Source organism: Sus scrofa, unplaced genomic scaffold, assembly GCF_000003025.6.
Source record: "Sus scrofa isolate TJ Tabasco breed Duroc unplaced genomic scaffold, Sscrofa11.1 Contig1024, whole genome shotgun sequence".
In the NCBI taxonomy this organism is placed as follows: Eukaryota; Metazoa; Chordata; class Mammalia; order Artiodactyla; family Suidae; genus Sus; species Sus scrofa.
In genome coordinates, this window is record NW_018084796.1 from 29,842 (window position 1) to 36,669 (window position 6,828).

The 6,828-nt window shown below is 42.3% G+C and overlaps 1 pseudogene; it reads right to left on the minus strand.

Moving 5' to 3' along the window:
• Window positions 1–2,238: 2,238 nt before the first annotated feature.
• On the minus strand, window positions 2,239–3,174 carry LOC100516059 (annotated as a pseudogene).
• Window positions 3,175–6,828: the final 3,654 nt, after the last annotated feature.

Here is a 6,828-nt window from a genome sequence, read left to right on the forward strand (position 1 = left end):
TGGTGATTTGGGTGTGTCCAAAACCCAGCTCTGTAGACTCTGCTTGGCCATGAAAGGTTTTAAAGGGAAAAAGGGAAGTAATCTCAGTTAATCCTTCAGATACGGAATCAGACTCCTTTGGTTCAGGGGAGGGCCACACATGTGGCACGTAGACGTTCCCTGGCCATGGATTGAACCCTCACCACAGCGGCGACCCAAGCCACTGTAGTGACAACACTGGATCCTTAATCTGCTGCACCACAAGGGAACTCCAGAGACCAGACTCCTCACCATCTCCCACTGCATGCATCTCCTGACCTTCAGGCTTGTCAACATCTTGTGATCTTTCCTTCGATGTGATCTCGTTCGCACAGCTGATTCGTGAGATTGCTGCAGTGTGGAAGCTAAGGAAGGGATCTGATCATCTTCTAAGTTCTTCTTCTTCAGTTCTACCTCTTTGATCTATGGAAAGAAACTACAGGCTAGGCAAGGTATTGCTTGATCAAAAGATGTGAAAGGTGTGCTTGGGCCTGAGATGAGTAGAACGGGAAGGGGCCTGCTTTAAGGTTACTTATAATACATCTCTGCTACAAGGATGAAACAAAGGGCTTCCTGCTGAGGGCGCTTCCTGCAAAGACTTCTACACACACACACACACACACACACACACACAACACATTCTCAAACTGTTAAAGACAATGCTAAAATACCTAACTGGTGGGTATGCACACGATCTTCACATTCACTATTTCTTTCAGTACTAACCCTACAACTCTCCAGGTTCAACAATTCCTTCTCTCAACTGTCCTGCAAATCATAGAATGAAAAAGTTCAACTGTCTTCCATTACAGTGTCAACAGAATGATTCATTGACCTTGAAACTGAGACCCCAAACAACTCTAGAATCCAATGGCTCTCAAGGTATATTAGCAATAATATGCTTGAATCAGTGGGTCAAAGTTGGGAAATCTGGAAACTCAGCAGTCAGGAACACACCTTACTCTGTTTCTTAACCAAACAGCAAGGACCACAAATTTACATCCTCTTTCTGAAGACAAAAATTGGCGAGCCTTGACAACACTGCTGAGCCCACAGTCTGTTTCCTCTCCTACCCCTTCAGGTTACCTGGAAAGTATCAGCATTCCAATATCTCTAACCATTCTACTCAAGCCATTATATAACGCCCATACCACCGTAAATTTCTAGGACATAAAACGTTGGCCACATTCTCTAGGAAGGAAAGTGCATTAGTTTTCCATCTTAGCTCTTTCTCTGCAACATGGACTATAAGTAAAGAACTCCATGTGGCCATGAATTCTCACGCAAATCTCATCACATGAAAAAGGTTAACGTTTGAAGAGGCCAAAGAAATTTGGTAGGATGCTCCTGTTGGGTATGTTCCCCAGCGGTAAATATTCCAAATTTAATGGGAGCGAGGCTTGAATCCCACAACATGAGAGATTACCAGGGACTGTGACATGGGTATTTGGATACCATCTCCAACAGAAATCCCCACTGGACACTAGATACAAAAAATTACTCCGGCGAACTCATAAGTAAATACCCCTGAAGGGACTGCATATATCATTCCATTCCTCGTCATGATTCAGATCACCTCCTCCTCCTTCCTCAGACTGCAGCTGGTGGAGATTCGGAGGTGACCAGAGACTTAGCAGACAATAACCACTGAAAGAGCCCTTAACACAAATGTAGGCTGTCTCAGAGGAACCTCCACCGGAGGCACGATCAGGCCAATTGAACACTTTGTTTCTGTCCAATGGTACACTCCCTCTCTGGGTTCATTCTCATTCTGGTCAGAAACACAGAATGAACATTGGTCACAGTCATGTCTAGGTTATGCTGCATCACAGTATTTGGGAGGAAAGTCTTCTACAATCCTGGGACTTCTGTCACGTGGCTCTCTTTAAGGTCATATCTAGATTGAACAGACGTCATCTTGGGGTAAAAAGGAAGCAACAAAGTTCTAAATCGTAATGACTCATGAATACTTGCTGACAGATGAGTAAATGTTGAAGCCACACCACAAATAGAATGAAAATAATGGGCCTCAAGGACTGAAAGATGTTTTGATTGTGCACTGTGATTCCGCTGTGGGTCCATTTTGGTATATTATCTGTGTCAAATTCAAACTTTTTCTCCAAGCAGTGTGAATTTTGATATTCTCCACTCATATGAATATCATTGCATGGTAAAGTGGTTCTAGCAGGACAAACCTGTCAGACATCACAATCTGTTACCTCAGCAACACTCTTTCCTCTTTTTCAGTCTCTTCCAGGCATCTTTGATGTCTTTGTTCCTCAGACTGTATATCAAAGGGTTCAACATAGGAATCACCACAGTGTAGAAGACTGCGGCAAATCTGTCAAGGCCAGAGGAACACCAGAGCTGGAACTCAAATAGACAAAGATAATTGAGGTGTAGAAGAGGGTAACTGCTGTCAAGTGAGAAGCACAGGTGTTGAAAGCCTTGGACCAGCCTTTTGCGGAAGTGACCTTCGTGACAGAGATGACAATGTAGACATAGGACATCATGATAACCAGGGCATTTAGTATCCCAAAGATCACTGTTAATACAAGAGTCAAGAGTTGTAAGAAGAACGTGTCAGAGCAGGTAAGAACCAATAGCTGAGGCATGTCACAGAAGAAGTGGTGGATGACATTAGGCCCACAGAAGTGGAGCTGAAGCATGGCACACACTTGGACAGAGAAGCAGAGAGTCCAGCCATATAGGACCCCAGCACCATCCGACCACAGAGAGAGGTGACATGATGGATGAATAGAGGAGTGGGTTACAAATGGCAGCATAGCGGTCATAAGCCATGACTGTCATGAGACAACACTCGCTCAGTCCCATGGTTGAACACACAAAGTATTGAATGGCACAACCCACAACGGTGATAGTTGGCTTTGCCTGGAAGAAGTCGTAGAGCATCTTGGGGGCTGTAGAGCTCACATAGCAGATGTCTATAAAGGACAGATTACTGAGGAAGAAGTACATGGGTGTGTGGAGGTGGGAATCCATCCTTATCAGGACAATGAGACACAGATTCCAAGTCAGAGTCAAAATATATATCAGCAGGAACACCACAAAGAGGGCTGCTCTGATGTGGGGAAAATCTGAGAATCCCAAGAGGACAAAATCGGTGATATTCGTAGTATTTTCTCCCCTGGTCATTGGCTTTGTACTCCTGAAGTCGGAAAAGAGACAAGAGAATGCACTGCTGACTCAGGTGAAATGGTAGTGTTACAATGCTAATGCATGCCACATTTTCCTCCACTGAACACTGGAAAGGAAAAGTGTTTCACGGTCTTGGGGTAATATCTCAGCTTTTCATCTTGAATTGTCAGCAAGAACCTTCTCAGTGCTTCAGGTTCTCAGTTATGTCATGAAGTCTCATGATAATTTATAAAGATATTTTAAAGTTTGACTGAAAAGTTTTAAGAAAGCAATATCAATTCTGTGATTATTACATAAAAGGCTGTATCACTGATTAAAATTACAGGTTGAAAAAAGGAATGTGCCTATATCATGACTGAGTCACTTTGCTGTACAGCAGAATTTCGCACAACATAATTAATCAACTCTATGTTAAAAGTAAAAAAATAAAAGAACAGGTTTTTTAATGAAAATTCAAGGTATATCTGCTGCTTTAAAACACTCTTTCTTAAATAGCATCATTGCAGAATAATTTGAAAGAGCTCTTCCCTCCCAAATGACCATCTAGATATAGTCTTATATTCTCTTCTTTTACTCATAAGAAAAATTACTCTGTTATACTAACTTCTCAAGATTCTTGCAAATATATTCAATCAAACAGCTTCTACGTGGCCTAGAAATTACACCATGATTTAGAATCCTGATAATATTTTGGAGGGACACAGTCTGTCTGCCCCATAAGTTAAGAAACAGTCCTCTTAGGGAAGACTTCATACAAAATATCCCAAAGAGAAGTGAGTATGACTCACTACTGGCCCCAACTTTTGTCCTAATGGCAGGAATTTTTCATTTTAGGAAGCAGCATCAAACTCTGGTTAAGGGTTAAGCATTTAGGTTTTAGTTCAGAGTGTCATAATCAATATAGCAACATAGATTTCTCCTGACTTCTGTCCAACTCACCAGAAAAATTTTAAAAAAAACTAGTAACTATTCATAGGCAAGATACCAATGTTAAAATTCTAAAACAAAGGATGAAGGTAGAGCATCCCCCTGGGCCACAGAGACCATGAAGGACCAATGAAAAGAATAGAGAGCAGCTACACTCTGACCTCACTGCCCCTCCCTCTGCTGCTTCAGGCTCCACCAGAGTGGCCCCTCAGTGCCCAAGGTTTTCCATCACATTGCACAGCACAGAAGAAGCAGATACATTTCTAGACACATACAACCTAGGAAAACTGAATCAGAAAACAGAATAGACAGTCTGAACAAAAATAACTAGCAAGGAGACTGAATCAGTAATCAGAAACCTCCCCACAAAGGAAAAGCCTGGACAAGAAGGCTTCATCGTAAATTGCCACCCAACATTTAAGGAAGAATTAATGCCAATCCTTTTTCAAACTCTTCCCAAAAAACTGAAGAGAAAGGAACCTTTCCAAAGGCATTTTACAAAGCCAATATTACTTTGACGGGCAAGCAAGCTAGGACACTACCAGGGAAGAAAAACTACGGGTCGTTATCCTGGGTTACCACAGATTTTAAAGTCTCAACGAAATACTAGCAAACAAAATTCAGCAGCACATACAAAAGGATCATACCATGACCAGGTAGGTTCGTTCTTGGGATGCAAAATGGGTCAACATACACAAAGCAATAAATGTGACACATTACATCAACAGAATGAAATATAGAAAATCATAAAATCCTCTCATAAATGCACTAAAAGCTTTGGACAAATTCAACTTGCAATCATGATCAAAACTCTCAGCAGTGAGGTAGGAGGAATTTACCTCAACACTAGTAAAGGCCGTGAGACACATGCCTGCATCTAACACCACACTCAGTGGTAAATGATTGAAAGCTTTTCTCCGAAGACAGGAGATAAGACAAGGGTGACCACTGTACACATTCCTACAACAACATTGTACTAGAAGTCCAAGCCAGGCCAATCCAGCAAGAAGAAGGAAGGAAGGAAGGAAGGAAGGAAGGAAGGAAGGAAGGAAGGAAGGAAGGAAGGAAGGGAATAGATGGCATCAGAATTGAAATTTCTCCTGCCTTGCAGATGATATGATTTTTTAAATAGACAGTCTTAAAGACTCCACTCAAAACCTGTCAGATAAACAAGCCAAATATTGGTCATGGAATCACAAATACCCTAAACAGACTAAATAATCCTGGAGAAAGAGAACACAGCTGGAGGCATTAAGCTTCCTGACTTCTACCTCCTGGCTCTGTGACTTTAGCAAGTTATTCACATTTCTGTGCCTTCGTTGCCTCATTTATCAATAGCCGTAATAGGATTTACCACCTCTGAGTTCCTGCTGAGACTCAGTGATAACACACCCATGAGGATTGTGGGTATCCATGAGGATGTGGGTTCGATCCTTGGCCCTTCTCAGTGGCTAAGGATCCTGTGTTTCCAAGAGCTGCAGTGTATGTCACAGACATGCCATTGCTGTGGTGTAGGCTTGACATCTGCAGCTCCAATGCCCTTGACCAGGATGTTCCATATGCCACAACTGCAGTCCTAAAAAAACAAAGATTTACTACCACACAGGGGGGTGGTGTTTCAGGGACTCAATGACCGAAAGACCTTAGCAAAACCTTTTCCCAAATCGGACCCTACTAAGGACCATGGTCACTTGTGAGGTCGTGCAGGGCACAAAATCAGGTCAGAAAAACCATAAAAGTTGCTGGATGAAAATAACAATGTTAAGCAAAAGAAGATTAAATGGGACACTTAGACCAACACTACCTGGGCTCGGACGGGGTATCTCTGATATCTCTTGACACCCCACCTTAGAGTCTCCGACACCCACGTTCTCTAAGGATGATTACTGTAAAGGGCAATGGAATTATATATGATATTTGTTCATATCTTTATCAGCAACCACTGCTTGGCTTAGCTGTACAGAAAATTATGAGTCAAAGCTGTATGTTTAAATGGAAATCAGATTAATGATTAGTACATAAAACAGATCCTGCAACTAAACATATTGAATTCTAAGTGTCCTTGGGTTGAATAAAGATGAACCAGTGAAATAGGCACAATTGTTTAATCTCCTGAAATCAGTAAATTCTTTATCTTAACATTCAGTTAGCTTTTACCATACATTAAGCTATACAACATGTCCTTCGATTCTAAATGAGGATTACCCCCATTTTACAGGTGAAACAGAAGGCTGCAGAGGTCAAGATTAATTCCACAAACACTGCAGAACCAGACATCACATTGTGTCCCTCACTCCAGAGTGATACCTGACATTTCAGTCAAGATTCATATTTTCCAGAAAGTGGGAGACAGAAAACTCCAGAAGAGCCCGAAGTGGAGGGTGTGGACATAAGGAGAAAGGGATAGTGGAAAGAAGGAGAAAGAGACTGAGGACGACAAACCTGGCTCCATTTAACGTCCAGCTGGAAGACTCACATGGCTCTAGAGATAGCACAGAAATCCACTATCTCTATGAATCTTGCCCTCTCACCTTGACTCAGGGCCCAGGAAGGCAGAGTTCCTTGACAAAGGGTAAAATTGTGGATGTCTTTTGCAAACAGATTTTCCAGGTGGGCATGCTGCACTTCAGTATGGAGACTTTTGACCATGGACTTGGCTGTCCACTCAGCCAGAGAGATGCCCACATGAGAGCCTCTTCTATGTGTCATCAGGGCAGAGTGAAC